The sequence below is a fragment of the Choloepus didactylus genome, chromosome 6 (genome assembly GCF_015220235.1).
Source record: "Choloepus didactylus isolate mChoDid1 chromosome 6, mChoDid1.pri, whole genome shotgun sequence".
Taxonomy (NCBI): domain Eukaryota; kingdom Metazoa; phylum Chordata; class Mammalia; order Pilosa; family Megalonychidae; genus Choloepus; species Choloepus didactylus.
Window position 1 is genome coordinate 7,886,057 of NC_051312.1, and position 20,533 is coordinate 7,906,589.

The 20,533-nt window shown below is 39.7% G+C and overlaps 1 pseudogene; it reads right to left on the reverse strand.

Moving 5' to 3' along the window:
- LOC119536566 overlaps positions 1-20,533 on the reverse strand; it is a 39,985-nt pseudogene that overhangs the window by 7,586 nt on the left and 11,866 nt on the right.

The following is a 20,533-nucleotide window of genomic DNA, read 5'->3' on the forward strand; positions in this document are numbered from 1 at the left end:
TTTCTTTGTGAGAACAGTTTTTAATTACAAATTCAATTTATTTAATAATTACAGGGATATTGAGATTTTTATATCTTTTTGTACCAGTACTGGTAAACTGTTTTTCAAAAATTTGCCCTTTTCATCTCCATCGTCAAATTTATTGACATAAAGTTCTTCATAATATTCCTTTTTTATCTCTTTAATGTCTAACAATCTATAGTGGTATCTACTCTTTCATTCCTAATAATTAGTAGTACAATTTTCTTTTTTCCTTAATTAGCCTTCCTGGGGAGTTACTAATTTTATCAATTGCGGGACACTGTTATCGAGTTCTGACTTGGCGGGCCTGGGCCAGGGGAACTGATCAGCCCCTAGGAAAGGTAGTGGGGCACGGGTGGTAGCGCCCTCCACGGCCCCCCGGGCCTGAGAAAGTGGAGCCGAATGCAGGCCCCATTTCCTCACCCCAAAGTACAATCGTTGGGGAGGGCTTGCCGGAGAAAACCCCACCCCCGTGCCTTACCCGCGCCCTCCACCCTCCTCGTTACCGGAGCAACTCCCGCCCCTTTTCAATCAACCTCCGCGCCCTCTCAGAACCAATCCAAGCCTTTAACCCTTACAGCTACCCCGCCCTCTAAACCGCCCGATATAAGCTTGTACTCTCCCCTAATAAACTCTCTTGGCTTCTTCACCTTAAAAGAAACGTGTCCCGCCTGTTCCTTTTTCGCCGCCCTCCATACTTTGCACGCCACCGCCGGGGACCTGGCCAAGTCCCCCGCCTCGCCCTCGCCTCCGGGAAAGAGCCCCCGCCGCCGGTACCCTCCGAGCAATCCTGAGAGCCTAGGATTTAGCAACCGGCCGCCACCCCCCCCCAGACGAGTCAACTGCGACTGCAATCAATTTTTGAAGTAATCAACTTTTGGCTTTGCTACTTTTGTCTATATCTTGTCTATTTTCTCTTTTATTAAATTCTGCTCTTCATTATTTCCTTCTTTAGGACTTAATTGTTCTTCTTCTAGCTTCTTTTATTTTATGGAGCTATAATTCACATAACAAATTCACGATTTTGAAGTATACAGTTCAGTGGTTTTTAGTATATTCATTGTGTTATGCAACCATCAACAATATATATAACTCCAGAACATTTTCATTACCCCAGAAAGAAACCCTGTATCTAGTAGCAGTCAGTCCTAATTGCCACCCTCCCCCCCATCCTCTGGCAATCACTAATATACTTTCTGACTCTATGTCCCAAATGTTCTATTTGGAACATTTCACGTAAGTGGAATCAAACAATATGTGGCCTTTTATGTCAGGCTTTTCTCACTTAGCATAAGGTTTTCAAGGTTCATTCATGTGGTAGCATGTAACTACTTCATTCCTACTTATGGCCGGATAGTTTCCCTTGCATGGCTGTCCCACATTGTTTATCCACTCATTAGTAAGTGGGCATATGAGTTGTTTCCACTTTTTGACTATTATCAATAATGTTGCTATGAAAATTGTATACAAGTTTTTGTATGAACATTTATTTTCAGTTTTCTTGGGTACTTACGTAGGAGTGGAATTGCCGAATCCTATGGTAATTCTGTTTTTAACTTATTGAGGAATTGCCAAACTTTTTGTAGCCCATTAAAGTAGAAACATACAATATTGATTTTAAACCTTCCTATTTTTTGTATATAGGCATTTCTTCAGCTGCACCACACTAATTTTGATATGCTATGCTTTTTTTTTTAAGTTTAATTTCCATTTTTTTTTTTTTTTCCAGAGACTAGTTTGTCTTCAGTCTTTATGGACTCAGCTCCTTCCCTGGGCTTTGGCGGAGGTCATGGGGCAGCACCTGCAGATCTAAATCAGGTAGGGGGTGTCCTGTCCATCCTGGCCTTGTGAGATGGGTTTCTGTCTACCTTGCTGTGAACGGCACAATGCACGCAGTAACCTCATTTCACACACAGCTTAGGAAGCACACAGGGTAGAAGACACTTGCTTCGAACTGTCCCTGACAGCTGCGGCCTCTACTATGCTTTGAACGACTCACTTCTTAATGGCCTCATCCTTGGACATGCAGCGAGCGCGGTTCGTGCAGCGAAGAGGCTGCATGTGGCGGCCCTTTCTTGCACCAGCGTTGTTCCTTCCTTCTTTTTTGTCATCTTAGAAGTGAGCACCTGAGAGAGTATGCTATGCTTTTATCATCATTCAGTTGGAAACATTTTATAATTTTGTTTGTGTTTTCTTCTTTGATTCCTTAGTTATTTAGAAACATATTTTTAATTTCCAAATATTTAGGGATTTTCAAGTTGTTATTTATTTCTAATTTAAATCCATTGTGATCAGAGAGCACACTCTATAAGATTTTAATCTTTTGAAGTATCTTGAGATTTCTTTTATGCCCCAGGATATAATCTAACTTGGTGAGTGTTCTATATGTGTTTGAAAAAAAAAAAAGAGCATTCTGTAGTTATTTGGTAGAGTTTCTTTAACGTCAATTATATCAGACTGGTTGATAGTATTGTTCAGATTGTCTATATGCTTACTGCTGTTGTGTTTAGTTTTTCTATCAATTACAAAGAGAGGGGTTTTCAAATCTCTGTGACTGTGTATTTATCTGTTTCTCTCTTTAGTTCTGTCAGATTTTACTTCATTATTTGTAACTCAATTATTAGGTGCATATACATTTTGGATTATATTTTCCTGTTGTGTTGACCTGTTTCTGATTATGAAATGTCTCTCTTTACCTCTGCTAAGACACCCTGTCTTGAAGTTTACTTTATCTGATATTAATATAGTCATACCAACTTTCCTGTGCTTTCCATTTGCATAGTATATCTTTCGTCTTTTTACTTTCTTCCTATCTGTGTTTTTAAAATAGAACGTTTATCTCTTTTAGACATTACATAGTTGGATCTTGATTTTTTATCCTGTCTGATAATCTCTGCCTTTAATTTTAGTGTTTATATTTAGTAGAATATTATTACTATGGTTAGGTTTAAATCTAACATCTTGCTATTTGTTTTCTTTTTGTCATGTACGATTTTTGCCCTGCTGTTCCTCTTTTCCTGTCATCTTTCGTTAAGACAATGTTTTTTAATATTTTATTTTATTTCCTCAATTTGCTTTTTAGCTAAGCCTCTTTTTTTTTTATTTTAATGGTCACTCGAGACTATAATATGTATATGGAATTTCTCACAGCCTAATTGAACTTACCCTTCACAAATAGAGAAACCTTAAAATAATATAATTCTATGTATTCTCCACCCTTTGAACTATAATTATCATATATTTTACTTCTACATATGTCATGACCTACATACCTTACAATGTAAACAGTCATTTGTCTTTTATAGAAATTAAGAGAGGAAAAAAATAGCTAGTCTTTAATATTTTCCCAGATATTTGCCATTTCCCTGACTCTCCATTCCTTCCTACAGATCCAAGTTTCAGATTTCCTTTTAGCCTTTCTCATAATGTAGATCTGCTGGCAATAAATTATCCCTGCTTTCATTTTTTTCTGGAGATGTCTTTACTTTCTTCTCGTTTTGAAGGATATTTTCAATTTATATAGAATTCTAGATTAAAACCCTTTTTCTGTCAGCACTTCAAAGGAATGAGTCCATTGTTTTCTGTCCTCCATTTTTCACACCATTGTTCTCTTCTAAGTAATGTGTCTTTATATTCTGCCAGCTTTCAAGATTTTTTCTTTACCTTTGGTTTTCAGCAGTTTCACTACGATGTGCCTGGTTGAGGTGTGTCTGTCTTTGTATTCTTCCTGATTGGGGTTCACCAAGCTTCTTCAATCTATAAATGAATGTTTTCCATCAAATTTTAGAATTTTTAAAACTATTATCTCTTCAAATAGTTTTTTTGGTCCCATTCCCTCTCTCCTCTCCTACTGGAACTCCAGACATATACGTTAGACTGTTTGATATTGTCCCACAGGTCACTGAGTCTCTGTTAATTTCTTTTCAATATTTTTAATCTCTGATTTTCAGACGAGATAATTTTTCCAGACCTATCTTCAAATTCACTGACCTTATCTTCTGCTAAGCTGCTGCCCCCTCCTCCTCCTCTTTCTTCTCCTTCAATCTTCTGTTAAGCCTATCCAGTCAATTTTTCATTTTAGAATTTGCACTTTTCTATTGCAGAAGTTCCACTGGGCTCTTTTTCACAGTTTCAATTTTCCTGCTGAGACTCCCCATTAAGACCACCATGTTTTCCTTGAAACCCTTCCTCATATTTAAAGAAATTGCTTTAAAATCCTTGTCCATGAATTTCAACACTGGCACCATCTCAGAGTATACCCTGTTGACTGCTTTGTTTCTTAATTATGGAGCACATTTTCCTGCTTCCTTGAATGTCTAGTAATTTTTTATTGTATGCTGAACACTTTTGGGTTACTACTATCGTCCTTTAAAGAATGCCAAGTTTTGTTCTGGCAGGCAATTCATTTCTAGCAAGTCTCCTTGATCCATTTGAGACTTGGTTTTATGCTTTATAAGGTCAGGTCTAGAGTAGCCCTTCCCCTAGGGAAGGGGTTAGCAAGGAGCTGAAACCTGTAAAGAACCAGACAGTAAATATCTTCAGCTTTGCAAGCCAGATGGTCTCTGTCAGAGCAACTCATCTTTGCCACTGTAGCATGACATCAGCCGTAGACAATATGTAAACAAATACGCATGGTTGTATTTGGCTCACAGTGGGTGAGATTTGGTATGCAGGCTGTAGTTTGCCAATTCCTGCTCTAGGGCATAGTCTTGATTACTTAGATACGGCCTTTCTGGTGTCTCAGCTCAAGGTTCAAGGAATTAATGAAGTATTTCCACACTGGCTAGGCCAGAACTCAAGTCTCCCAATACTGGGTGACTGTTAGTATCTCTGTTAACTCCCAACCCCAAAGCAGTAACTCTCTCCTAGGTTTGCAAAGCCCCACCCTATGTGTGTGCAGCCCAGCCCTCAGCTAAGGACCCGCAGAGAACATGCTTATAGACTTCTTGGCATCCCCCCTCTGCACAGCTTCCTCCTGTCCAGTAATTTCCAGCTACTTCAGTAACTCTCGACTCTGATCTCTGCTTTATTAGCTCAGCAAAACTATTGTGCTCTGCTTGGGCTCCAGTCTCTGTGTTGTGGTCAGCAAATTGCCCAGGAAGAGGTTCAGGGGCCAGGGTTAATGCATTTTCCTTCTCTCAGTAATCCCAGTCCTGCCTACTTTTCAAAGCCTAAAAATAGTTGCCTTACATATTTTATCCAGTTTTATAGCTGTTTACAACATAGTTTTTTTGCTGCCAACATAGCTACAAAATAATTGTTACAATGGTAGAGCTCTGACATGGTCAGAAGCAGAAGTCCTAGAACTCAATTATTAAATTTCTTTTCATTTCTTGTTCATTGAAAAGGTCTGGAAGCAATAAAACTCTAGTACCAATGAGTACACCTAGAATCCAATCTTAATTTTTAAAGATCTTTCCTCACATAAAGAAACTAGGGGTTTCTTTGGACAAACAGTTGGTCCCAGGTCTGGGGCAGGGAAAATTCAAGGTACACCTGGAAAATTATGTTGATCAGAAAACAGCAAAGTGCTCAAAAATCAATAGGGAGAGAATTGTGGGGAGGTGGCAGATTAGGAAGCTCCAGGAATCAGTCCCTCCACCAAAACAACTACTGACAGGCAGGAACTGTTTGAATCAACTATTCAGGAACTCTGGAGTCTAGTGGAACACTGTGAAGCATCCAGGGAAGCACCGGAGGAAGAGGCTGGTGGATTAGAGTAAATACCAGTGACTTTTACCCTCCATGCAGCAGCCACCAGCTCCTATCCCCCTACTGTGTGGCGGCAGCCGTGGGGACTGCAGCCCGGGCTCCTGGTGCAGCTTGCTGATACCATGGTGGGCTATAAGGACCCAATCCTCCAAAATCCAGGGGTGGGGTGTGGGGGGGTGTTCTGATCACTATTCCCTACTTTGGATTAGCTACTTCAAATTACTGGGGGCCAGCTCTGAGTGCAGCCACCATTCCAACTCCCCTTAGGCAAACGCAGCAGAAGAGTCTTAAGGAGGCAGTACCTTTCCCCCCCTCTTTTCTCTTTCCATTACCCAATTGGGAACAAAAATAGTTTGGAAAAGTTACAAATTGATGACTCCAGCCCCCAAAAAAACAACCAACCATAAAAAACTCCTAGCCATACCAGAGGAGAAGAACTAGATTTCCAGAGTTATAACAGCAATACTCAAAATGTCCAGTTCTCAACAACAATTACAAAACACACAAAGAAACAGGAAAGTATGGCACATTCAAAGGAAAAAAGAATTTTCTGGAAACCATCCCTGAGGATGCTCATACTCAGAACTACCAATCAAAGACTTTAAATCGATTGTCGAAAATACATTCAACAAACTAAAGAAATCCATACACAAAGAACTAAAAGAAATCAGGAAAACACTGTCTAAACAAATTAAAGAGATTGAAATTATAAAAAGGAACTGTGTTGATCTGTATATATCATGTTCCTCAGAAAAAGCCATATTCTTTGATGCAGTCTTGTGGGGGAAGACCGATAAATCTTTTTGATTAGGGTGTGACCTATTGATTGGATGTTTCCATGGAGATGTGACCCACCCAACTGTGAGTAATACCTTTGATTAGATTATTTCCATGGAGATATGGACCCTGTCCATTCACGGTGGATCTTGATTTAATCACTGGAGTCCTATAAGAAAGCTCACAAACAGAAGGACCTCAGAGCAGCTGAGAGTGACATTTTGGAGAGCAGCCAAGAGACACATTTTGGAGACGGCCATTGAAAGCAGACTTTTGCTAGCCCAGAATTTGCCCCATGATGTGCTAAGACAGGACCCCCAGGCACTTAGAGAGAAATGTCCTGGGAGAAAGAACCAAGAACACACAGGAGCTGAGAGAGGAGCTGGAACACAACCCAGGATCAGCACATGCCAGCCACATGCCTTCCCAGCTAACAGAGGTTTTCTGGGCGCCATTGGCCTTCCTTCTGTGAAAGTATACTCATGTTGATACCTTAATTTGGACATTTTCATGGACCAAGACTGTAACTTCGTAACCAAATAAACCCCCTTTATAAAAGCCAATCCATTTCTGATATTTTGCATTAACAGTAGCATTAGCAAACCAGAACAGGAATCAAACAAATTTTGGAGTTGCAAGTGCCATAATTGAAATAAAAAACTCATTTGATGGATTCAATACCAGATTTGAACAGGGAGAAGAAAGGATCACTGAACTTGAAGACAAGACATTTGAAATTATCCAGTGTTTTGAGTAGAAAGAAAAAATAAAGAAAAATGAACAAAGCCCAAGGGACATGTGGGACACAGTCATGCGTACCAACATCTGCATCACTGGAGTCCCGGTAGCACAGAGGGAGAGAAAGGGGCAGAAAAGTATTTGAACAAGTAATGACCAAAAGCTTCCCCAATGTGATGAAAGATAGGAATATACACATTCAGGAAGCTCAACAAACTCCAAGCACAAGATCCTCTGAGATATCTACACCAAGGCACATTATAATGAAATTGTCAAAATGCAAAGACAAAGAAAGGATTTTGAAAACAGCAAGAGAGAAGTGACTAGTGATGTACAAGGGGAATCCCCAATAAGATTAACAGTAGATTTCTCATCAGAAACCATGGGGGCCAGAAGACAGTGGGGTTGCATATTTAAATTCCTTAAAGAAAAAAAACCATCAACCAAGAATTCTCTAGCTGGCAAAATTATCTTTCAAAAATGAAGGAGAAGAGAACCTAAGATGGCGGCTAGGTGAGACAGGGCAAAAAAACACCTCCATGAAAAATACTAGATAAAAACCAGAAAGTGACCCAGAACACCACTGCCAGTGATGCACCAGCCGGACAAGGTCTGCTAAATCCACAGGGACCATGCACTTGGTGAAACCAGGAGCCTGCATTCTGAAATGAATGAGTGAGACGGCTGAAAGTCCCCAGGCCATGCTGTGGTGTGGGGAAATGGTGAGCTGGCGTTTGGAGACAGACTAGTTCTTTAAAAAAAAAAGCCAGGAGCAGCTGCAGATACAACAGGGAGAGCCACGCAGTGAAGCATGGCAGGAGCAGGCTGGGCTAACGCCTCGGTGTCTGGTGTGGAGGACACCCCTTCCGACACCCGCTGCTGATTGTTTCGAGATCAGAGGAGCAGAGGGGAGCCAAAAGGAGAAAAAAAACCGCATTCCTTGCAGCCATCTCCTCAGTGGGCAGGGGACACTCCTGCCCAGGGCCAGACCCACAGCCCAGAGCCGCGCCAAGAAACCCAGTGTGATGGGGAATCTTTCCCGCAGCACTACACATAAGCCACAATAGCGACCATGGACAGTGGCCTTTAATACACCCATGGCTGACTGTCCCGGAGCTGGGAGGGCAGAGCTGTGCGAAAAGGGGGAAGTTAAAGCGTCCCATTCAACCGTCTTTGAAGCGGGCTGGGAGCGCCTCTGCATGGCCCAGCAACCCAGGGCTTCCCTGGAGGCCGGTGCGTACTAGTGACATGGCGCGGCCCTCCCTCAGCAGAGGTCCTGGAAGAGCACAGCTGGGAAGGGGGAACCACTCGGAAATCCCAGGGAACCTACGCCAATACCAAGGACTTGCGGGTCAGCAGCAGAGACAAACGGTGGAAAGACTGAAATGAAGGCTTAGGCTCCTGCAACAGCCTTCAATCTCCGGAAACACCTGGGAGGTTTGATTATTAAAACTGCCCTGCCTGCCTAACCACCCAGACACACACCCCACATTCAGGGCGGACAGCACCAGCAACACACCCAAACTTGGTGCACCAATTGACCCCACAAGAATCAGACCCCCACACACCACAAAGACAAAGTGGGGGAGAACTGACTTGAGGGGAATAGGTGACTCATGGACACCATCTGCTGGTTAGTTAGAGAAAGTGTACGCCACCACGCTGCAGTACTGTCAAATTAGGGATCAAGTAAAGCACATGCCAAGAGGCCAAAAACAACAGAAAATCTTAAAGCATATGATAAAACCATATGGAGAACCCTAACCAAAACACCCAAATCAAAGGATCAGAAGACACACAGTACTTGGCACAATTAATCAAAGAATTACAGACAGGCAACAAGAGCACGGCTCAGGATATAAAGGACATGAAGAAGAGCATGGCACAGGATATAAAGGACATAAAGGAGACCCTAGAAGAGCATAAAGAAGAAATTGCAAGAGTAAATAAAAAAATAGAAGATCTTATGGAAATAAAAGAAAGTGTTGGCCAAATTAAAAAGACTCTCGATACTCATAATACAAGATTAGAGGAAGCTGAACAACAACTCAGCCTCCTCGAGGACCACAGAACAGAAAATGAAAGAACAAAAGAAAGAATGGGGGAAAAAATCGAAAACATTGAAATGGATCTCAGGGATATGATAGATAAAATAAAACGTCCAAATAGATAAAATAAAACGTCCAAATTTAAGACTCGTTGGTGTCCCAGAAGGGGAAGAGAAGGGTAAAGGTCTAGAAAGAGTATTCAAAGAAATTGTTGGGGAAAACTTCCCAAACCTTCTACACAACATAAATACACAAAGCATAAATGCCCAGCGAACTCCAAATAGAATAAATCCAAATAAACCCACTCCAAGACATATTCTGATCAGACTCTCAAATACTGAAGAAAAGGAGCAAGTTCTGAAAGCAGCAAGAGAAAAGCAATTCACCACATACAAAGGAAACAACACAAGGTTAAGTTGTGACTACTCAGCGGCCACCATGGAGGCGAGAAGGCAGTGGCATGACATATTTAGAACTCTGAGAGAGAAAAATTTCCAACCAAGAGTACTTTATCCAGCAAAACTCTCCTTCAAATTTGAGGTAGAGCTTAAATTTTTCACAGACAAGCAAATGCTGAGAGATTTTGCTAATAAAAGATCTGCCCTACTTGAGATACTAAAGGGAGCCCTACCGACAGAGAAAAAAGCTGAGGGACTTCACCACCAGTAGATTAGTCCTATAAGAAATGCTAAAGGGAGTTGAGAAGGCTGAAAGGAAAGGACACTGAACAACTGACTGAAACTACATGAAGAAATAAAGGGTAACACAGTAAATATAAATACCAATACTACTGTATTTTTGATTTGTAACTCCACTATTTACTTCCTACAGTATCTAAAATACATAAACTGTAATGATAAATCAGTGGCTTTGGACTCAATGCAAAATATGTAATTTTTGACAAGAACTACATAAAAGAGGGGGAATGAGGGAGTATAGGAACATAGTTCATGTGTCATATTTAATTTAAGTTGGTATCAAAGAAAAAACAAGATTGTTATAGATTTAAGATGTTAAATTTAAGCCCACGGTAAACACAAAGAAAGTATCAGAGAATATGACCATAGAGATGAAAAGTAGAGTAGGGGTTCCAAGAAGTGGGGGAAGGAGCAATGGGGAGTTAAGAAATGAGTGTAGGGTTTCTGTTTGGGGTGAAGGGAAACTTCTAGAAAGGGATGGTGGGAAGGTGATAGCATTGCAACATTCTAAATGTGATTAATTCCACTAATGGAATGCTAGGGAGGGGGTAGAATGGGAAGATTTAGGCTGTATATATCTTTCCACAATTGAAAAAAAAAAAAAAAAAGACAGTCTAAATAGATGATAGCTAAATGCCAAGGATGATCCTGGATGGGATCTGAGGATGGAGAACAGGAGGCTCAAAGGGACACAGATGGGACTTAAGTGGAAAAAAAAAAAAAAAAGGAAATATAGAATGTAAGCTTTGTATCAAGGTTGAATTTCTTGAACTTCTTAGCTGCGTTTAATGGGATTGCATAAAAGAATGTTCTTGTTCATGGGAAACGTATATGTGAATTATATTGTTTTTTCAAGGATGTGTGCAGCTTCCTTCCATATGTTCAGAAGACAGAGCAATAGATGATGGATGATAAGGAGGGAGGAAGGGAGGGAAAGAAAGAAAGAAATGGTGGTGTGACAGGATGTTAAAGGTGGTGGATAGGGGTATTGGGGGAGGGAGGTCAGGGTATGCTGGAGTTCTATGTATGGGGTTTGTACTGTTTTTGCAACTGTTCCTATAAGTTTGAATTGATCTCAAAATAAAATTTCTTATTAAAAAAAAAAAAGGAGGAGAAATTAAGGCATATACAGATAAACAAAAGCTGGAAAAGTTCACAGTCAGAACCTGCCCTACAAGAAATGCTAATGGGAATTCTCAGGATGAAATAAAAGGAAACTAGAAAATAATTCAAAGCCATAAGAAGAAATAAAGAACACTGGTAAAGGTAACTATATAGGTAAATATAAAATCCTATATTATTGTACTTTGGTTTTGTAATTGGTTTTCACCCCTCTGTATAACTTAACAGGCAAATGTATAATATAACATGTTAAATCTATGTTAATGGGCATACAATGTATAAAGATGTACTCTGAGCCAAAAACAATATAAAGGGGGAGGGAGGGACAGAGATACATAGGAGCAGAGAGTTTGCACTACTGAAACTTGGTTGATTCTAGTCAACTAGGTTGTTATTGGTTTAAGATGTCAATTGTAATTACAAAGGTAACCACCAAGAAAATATCAAAAAAAATACAGAGAAAGGAAAGAAGAAGGGAATCAAAGTGGTACAGTACAAAACAGCAACTAAATACAAAAAAAAGAGGCAGCAATGTAGTGACTGAGGAGCAAAAAACATACAAGACTCACAGAAGACAAATAGCTAAATGGCAGAAATTCTTTCTTTTCAGTTATTACCTTAAATGGCAATGGATTAAACTCCCCTATCAAAAGGCAGATTTTTATAAATTGGTTGAAAAAGCATGATCCATCTAATTGCAGTCTCCCAGAGACTCACTTTAGGGACAAAGGCACAAAGAAGCTGAAAGTAAAAGGGTGGAAGAAGATATTCCATGCAAAAAGAACTATAGTAGCTATATTATTGTCAGACAAAAAAAACTTTAAGTAAAAAAAAATTACAAGAGACAAAGAAGGATATTATATTTTGACCATATGACCCAGCAGTTCCACCTCTAGGTAAACACCCAAAAGAACTGAAAGCATGGACATGGAAAGATATCCGTACACCAACGTTTATCGCAGCACTATTCACAATAGCCAAAAGGTGGAAGAAAGCCAAGTGTCCATCAATAGATAAACGGAGAATCAAAATGTGGTACATCTATACAATGGACTATTACTCAGCTGTTAAAAAGTGTGAAGTGCTGGTACGTGCTACAACATGGATGAAACTTGGAAGACATCATGCTGAGTGAAATCAGCCAGACACAAAAAGAGAAATATTGTCTAGTTTCTTTTCTATGAAATACTTAGAATAAGCAAATTTGTTGAGACAGAAAGCAAAATAAGTCTTTACGAGGGGTCAGGAGAGGGGGAAATGGGGAATTATTGTTAAATGAGTATGAGTTTTGGTTTGGGTGGATGAAAAGTCTCGAAATAGTGATGAAAGTTATATAATATTGTCAATGTACTTAATGTCAAGGGATTGTTCACTTAAAATGGTTTAAATGATTGTTATGTACATTTTACCACAATTAAAGATAAATTAATTATTAAAGAAAAGAACAGAGGGGACTTTAGCACCCAGATTATGGCCTCTGTTAGCCACCTTAAAGGATCCAGGACTCATTAGAGAAAGGTTGATTTGCTTTCTGAGACAGGAAATACACAAGATGTACTAGCTCATACTGTACTAGAAAATAAGGAAATTCTTAAAGAATGAGGGGGACATGTCAAAAAGACACAAAAGACCACCTGAAAGGGCTCTCACTAGCCAAATATAGAACAATTTGAACACCAAATAATAATAATAACTGCAATGGAATGGAACATATTAAATATATAAAGATCTATGCATTCGAAATAAGTAAAACAAACTTAGCATCACCCCAATACCAATATCAGATAAAGAGATAACAAAAGTAAATTACAGGGCAACATCCCTAAGAATATAGACGCAAAAATAGTCAATAAAATACTAGCAAATTGCAAATCCTGCTTTCACCATTGCTATTCAACACTGCACTGGAAGTGCTATCCAGAGCAATTAAGCAAGAAAAAGAAATTAAAGGAAGAAGTAAAACAACCCTTAAATACATATGAAATGATTCCATATACAGAAACAAAAAAACTCACTGGTCACCTTTTTATTCTGAAAAGGGAAAGAATCAAGCAGATCTCCTACCATTTCTATATAGAGGATATTTCAGGGTAATAAAAATAGCTGATGTGGGGAAGTTCTTCTTTATAGAAGAATTGAAGAATAGTAAACACAGGAAAATGATAGAATAATTGTGCCAGATTTTGGTACCAGAGAAGTGGGGTGCTTGTGCTGCTGAGTTTGCAAATACCAAACATGTTGGAGTGGCTTTTTAAATGGATAAGGGGAAGATTCTGGAAGAATTGTGAGGAGCTTGGTAGAAAAGGCCTAAACTGCTTTGAAGAGTCTGTTTGTGGAAATATGGACTCTAAAGATATTTCTGACGAGGCCTTGAACAGAAACGATGAATGTGTCGTTGCAAACTGGAAGAAAGGCGATCCTTGTTTTAAAGTGGCAGAGAATTTGGCAAAATTGAGTCCTGGTGTCAGATGGAAGGAAGAATTTGAAAGCGACAACCTGGAATACTTAGCTGAGGCAATCTCCAGACTACGTGTGGAGGATGTACCTTGGCTTCTCCTTGCAGCTTATAGTAAAATGCAAGCAGAGAGAGATAAACTTAGAACTGAACTCTTGTATTCAAAGAAACCAGAAACTGACAGCTTGAAAAACTCTGGGCTTCCAGGGGGTAGAATCTCGGAAGCTACAGCCCAACATGGAACCCAGCCACCATTTCAGTACAAGCCAAGATTGGAAAAGGAGTTAAGCAGAAAGGATTTATGGAAAGTCCTATTGTCTGACGGCTTTGACCCCTGTGTGCTTCATGCAAAGCCAACAGAATTTTTGTGAGATCTTTATAGATAGAGCCGTTGACAGTCTGGACTGGAGGAGACAGACAAGGAACAAACTGAAGGAAAAATTTCTTCAAAGACAGTGCCATGGAGGTTGAGGTCTGGAGTCAAGTGGTCTCAGGCTGGGAGAGCAGAGTGGCCCACACACATGGAAAGGGTGAGTTTGCCCTGGAGGTCGAGGGTGGGCCTTCCGCCTCGATGCTCAGGGAGTGCTTTGCCACCCCAGGTCCCAAAGAGGGTGGAGCACATTCCCAGGGAATTGGGGAGAGCCTGGCTACCACCACACTGTTCTGAAGGGGTTGAGCATGTGCCCTGGAGATGGAAGGGAATCGGGTGCTATCCCGATATTTGAGGAGGGTGGGGCTGAGAAGGTGGTCTCCCCAATGTGTGGATATGTTGGAGCACTCACCTAAGCATTTGGAGAGGAAAGGGCTGCCACAAAGGCCCTTAGGAAGGGTTAGACTCCCGCTCTCTCAAGCCCCAAGGATGCAACATTGTTCTGTTAATGGCTCTCAGACTTTGAAATCTAATGGAGTTTGTCCTGCAGGTTTTAGGAACTGTTTTAGTCCTGTTAACCCTGTTTTCCTTACTCTTTCTCCTTATGGCAATGGGAATGTTTATCCTATGAATGTCCCTCCTTTGTATATTGGAAGCACAAAACTTGTTCTAAGTTCACAGATCCACAGCTAAAAGAAAATTATGCCTTAGGACTGACCACGCCTATAACTGATTTTGATGGGATCTTGTACTCAACTATTGTTGCTGAAATGATTTAAGTTTCTGTGATATTGTGGGATGAATGTACTTTGTATATGGAAACATAATGTCATTTTGGGGTCCGGGGGTGGAATGTGCCAGTTTGAATGTATTATGTCCCCCAAACCCCATTATCTTTGATGTAATCTTGTGTGGGTGTTAATTAGATTGGAATTCTTTGAGTGTTTCCATGGAGATGTGCCCCACCCAGCTGCAGGTGATAACTCTGATGAGATAATTTCCATGGAGGTGTGGCCCCACCCATTCAGGGTGGGCCTTGATCAGTGGAGCCATATAAATGAGCTGACAGGCAGAGGGAACTCAGTGCAGCTGTGAGTGATGTTTTGAAGAGGAGCTACAGCCAAGAGGGACACTTTGAAGAAAGCACAGGAGCTGCAGATGAGAGATACTTTGAAAACGGCTATTGAAAGCAGACTCTTGCTCCGGAGAAGCTGAGAGAGGACAAATATCCCAAGTGCAACTAAGAGTGACATTTTTGAGGAACTGCAGCCTAGAGAGGAACGTCCTGGGAGAAAGCCATTTTGAAACCAGAACTTTGGAGCAGATGCCAGCCACGTGCCTTCCCAGCTGACAGAGGTTTTCTGGACACCACTGGCCATCCTCCAGTGAAGGTACCTGATTGCTGATGTGTTACCTTGAATATTTTATGGCCTTAAGACTATAACTGTGTAACCAAATAAACCCCCTTTTATAAAAGCCAATCCATCCCTGGTGTTTTGCATTCCAGTAGCATTAGCAAACTATAACAATAATAAATACAGGAAAATGACAGATGATAGATAGAATCAAAGAATAATAAATACAGGAAAATGATAGAAAATGGGTCTGGACAATGATCATCAACATCTGATAAAACCCTTAGGTGAAAGCCTGATGGGGAACTTTACAAGAAAGGAGTCAGGCTGGCACCACCTGAACTTACGTATTAATTTTAGTATCCCAAGGAGAGAGACAAATCAGACAATATGCATCACCTACTGTGTTGCAGTAGGAAGGACACAACACCACGAATGAAGTATCTTTGAAAAAAAAATTGAACTAGCATCTAATCAAGGTTCTAGATCTAAAATTACTGGTTTAAAAGAAAAGCAGGGGAGGGCAGAACATGGTAAATAACACCACAGGGACATAATCTGCTAGATTCAGACTGTGGGAAACTGCCAGCAAATGATCTGGTTTCTTCTACAAATGAGTGGCACAAAAAAAGGAAGGGGAACTGTTATAGATTGAAAGAGATTCTTAAGAGGAATATTCACAAAGAAACTGTGGGACCTCCTCGAGATCTTGCTTTAATAATTAACTGGAAAATAAGATTATTTTGAGACAACTGGGAAAATTTAAACATGGACTGGATATTTGACAATACTAAGGGATTAGTGCTAATTTTTGGGGGTGTTGTTCTGGTTTACTAATGCTGTGTTATGCAAAATACCAGAAATGTGTTGGCTTTTATAAAGGGGATTTATTAGGTTACAAATAACCTAAGTTCTAAGGCCATAAAAGTGTCCAATCTAAGGCATCAACAAGAGGATACCTTCACTGAAGGAAGGCCAATGGTGTCTGGAACACCTTGTAAGCTGGGAAGGCACATGGCCAGCGTCTTTTGGTCCTTTGCTCCCAGGTTATGTTTCAAAATAGCTTTCTCCAAAATGTCTCTGGGCTTCTGTCTCTCTTAGTTTCTCTCTCTCAGCTCCTGTGCATCTTTGCTTGTTCTCCCCGGGCGTTTCTCTCTAAGCATCTGGAGGTCCTCTCTTAGTTTCTCCGGGGCAAACGCTTGGCTTTCTCTCATAGCTTAGCATCTCCAAATGTCTTTCTGTCTGCATCTCCAAGCATCTCCAAGAGACAGCATCTGTGTTGGCTCTTGAGCTCCCTTAAGTACTCCAGTGAACTAATCAAGACCCACCCTGAATAGGAGGGGTCACACCTCCATGGCAATAATCTAATCAAAAGGTCTCACCTACAGTTAGGTGGGTCACATCTCCCTGGAAACAACCAATCAAATGTCCCACCCTAATCAAAAGACTAATAAGTCTGCCCCACAAGCTTGCATTAAAGAATATGTCTTTTGTGACACACATAATGGATTCAAACCAGCACAGGTGTTATATGGTATTTTGTTTATGTAAAAAAGGCGGGGGGGGGGGCTCCTCTGATGGAGATACATATGAAGTGAGATGGAATGTCTTGGGTTTGCTTTAAAACACTCCAACAAAAGAAAGAGCTAGGGAGAGAGAGGGAGAAAGAGAGAGAGGAATAAAGGGAGGCAGGAGGGAAGAAGAGGAAGGCTACAGATGACTAAGAATGGCAAAGTGCTGATAATTGTTGAAAGTGGGTGAGGGGTACACAGGGGTTCATTATATCATTCTCTCTACTTTTGTGTGTTTGAAATTTTCCATAATAAAATAAAATAAAGGACAACAACAACAAAAAAACCTAATAGGGACATGACAAAAGGACCTGGGCCAACTTAAGGGAGTGCCCAGTGACTAAATACAGGAAGATTCAAGCATCAAAAAGAATAATGATGGTGATGGCTTATAACATATTGAATAAAAAAAGGAATACACGAATCTATAGAGACACCAACAACAGGAGTAAAGCCAGGACCCTGTAGAAACTGTTTCCTAGAGAAAAGGGGACATTTGGGACCACGTAAATCGGGGAATTCCTAGGGCAACACGTGCAACAAGACAAGAAGCATGTGCAGGAGGGGAGGTCCACATGCTTTGGCCTGGAGCTAGTATCTAAACTCACTGTGTGGATAAGCTCAGAAGGACAGCACTCACTCAAGTAAATCTACAAAGACTGGGAAAGGGGTTTCTTTGTTTCAAATCAGAAAACTTGAATATAAGACAATTGAAATCATCCAGTCTGAGGATCAGAAGGAAGAAAGAAAGAAGAAAAGCAAACAGAGCCTGAGGAACCTGTGGGACACCATCAAGCATACCAGTAGACACATTGTGAGTGTCCCAGAAGGAGAAAAAAGAGAAAGATGCGGAGAGAATAGTCAAAGAAATAATGGCTGAAAATTTCCCAAACTTAGCAAAAGACATGAATATACACGTCCAAAATGCTCAACAAACTCCAAACAGGATAAAGTCAAATAGAACCACACCACAGCATTTTATAATCAAACTGTCAAATGCCAAAGATAGAGTTCCAAAAGCCACAAGAGAGAAGCAATGTGTCACATACAAGGAGCTTCAATAAGATTAAGTGTCGACCCCTTTTCAACATGAACAAGTTAGGGTGGTCACTGCCTAGACGCCCCTGAAGATCGAGAAAGTGATTAAACGAGAGGAAGGGGTAGCAACAGACAAGATAGAATTTAACAAAGGATTACGAATACTGAATCTTTATATATATACGTGTGTGTATATATATATATATATATATATATATAAATACACACACACATATATATATATATATATATATATACACACACACACATATTTAGACGCTAGGGTATTAGAATAGATAGAAGGAAATAACGACGAAATGGTGAATCTGTAACCCATAACATTCTTTGAAATTTGCTCTACAACTACTCGTTAAATTGTACTTTGAAAGTTACCACCTTTCTTTATATATCTTCTATTTCACAATGAGGAAATAACTGAAACTAAAGAAGTATAACCCACAACATTCTTTGAAATCACCTATATAACCACCTGTTAAATTGTACTTTGAAAGTTATTACCTTTCTGTATATATATACGTATATATCACAATAAGGAAATGACTGAAATTGTGGAACTGTAACCCATAACATTCTTAAAAATTTGCTCTCTAAATTACTTGTTAAATCATACTTTGAAAGTTATCACTGTTCTGTATATATGTTAAATTTCATAATAAAAAACGTATTAAAAAAATTAAGTGTCAATTTCTCATCAGAAACCATAGAAGTGAGAAGGCAGGGGAATGGCATATTTAAAGTGCTGAAAGCAAAAAGTTACCAACCAAGAATTACCTGGCAACATTGTCTTTCAAAAATGAGGGAGGGGGGATTAAGACATTCCCAAATAAACAAAAGCTGAGAGACTTGATAATCACTAAAACTGCCCTAGAAGAGTTGCTAAAGCAAGTTGTGCAGGTTGAAAGGAAAGGACAACTGACTGAAGCCACATGAAAAAATAAAGCTCTCGGGTAAGGTAACAACAGGGGTAAATATAAATGCCAGTATTATTGTATTTGTGGTTTGTAACTCACTTTTAACTTCCTACAGGATCTAAAAGGCAAATGCATAAAACGCAATGATCAATCAGTGGTTTGGGACTCAATGCATAAGCATGTAATTTGTGACAAAAACTACGTAAAAGAAGAGGGACAGAGGAGTATAGGAACATAGTGTGTGTATACTATTGAAGTTAAATTGGTATCAAAGCAAATGAGGTTGTAATAGATTAAAGATATTAAATTTAAGCCCCATGGTGACTACAGAGCAAATACTGAAGATTATGCAAGCTCAGAGACAAAACAAAGTACAGATTCCGGGGCAGGGTGTGTGTGTGTGTGTCTGTGTGTGTGTGTGTGCAGGAGGGAATGGGGACTTAATGCATAATGGGTGTAGGGTTTCTGTTTGGGTAGATGGGAAAGTTTTTATAATGGAAGTTGATGAGGGTACCACAATATTGTGAATGGAATTAAACCCATTCAGTGGTATGCTCGGGAGTGGTTGAAATGGGAAAGTTTATGTTATATTTATGTTCTCACAATTTAAAAATAATATTTAAAATAAAAAGAGCAACTACATAGACAATGACAAATAAAGGCAATATGTGGTCCTGGATGGGATCCAGCAAGGGAAGAGGAAAAGCTCAAAGGGAAATTATCGGGACATGTGAAAAAATTGGAATATAAACTGTAAGCTTTACATCAATGTTAAATTTTTTGAACTTGACAACTGCACTTAAGGTGGTTACATAAGGGAACATCCTTGTTCCTAGGCAATGTACATGGCCAGTATCATGTGTTCAAGGGGCATGATATATACAATTTACACTCAAGAGTTCAGAAAATGGATTGATGAATAGACAGATGGAGAGACAGACAGATTATATAGATAGAAATACAGATGGATAGACAGACAGAATGATATAGCAAATGTGGCAAAATGTTAAAAGTTATTCTTGTGGGTATCTGGGGGGCGGGCAGTAAGGGTATGTTAGAGTTTTCTTAATGGGATGTGTATTAATTTTGCAACTGCCCTGTAAATTTGAAAGTAGTCTGAAATTAAAAGTTTTTTTTAAGGGGGTAAGGGAAAATAATTCTTTACTGCAGAATAATAGCTTATTACAGTAAATGCTTAATAAATGTAGAAGGAATGACAAAATTCTAAAATTTAATTTAAATTAAATAGTTTAAAGATCTTCAGTTGATACTAAAACCAATGGATGATAGATTGTTGGGGAACAGGATATTCACAAGGTCTCAATTTACCACCCAACAGTTTACTGATTACAAAGGAAAAGGTTTCTTGAAAATGGAGAGATCTTGCAGATACCATCATGACCAAGTAATCAAACTCAATATCCCCAATAATGGGACAAAGCAACATTCTATGAGTCCTGAAATAATGCAACCACCCTGAGGTTTACTACATAAGGTGACTTATGTAGTATTCCTATTAAAAGATTTAACCAGAATCTAATTGTGAGGAAACATTCAAACAAATCCAAATCGCAGGCCCTTTTACAAGATGACTGGCTTGGATTCTTCAAAAATGTCAATGTCTTGAACAACAATGAACAAAAAGCCCAGAGGACTATTCCAGATTAAAGAAGAGTGAAGAGACACGACAACCAAA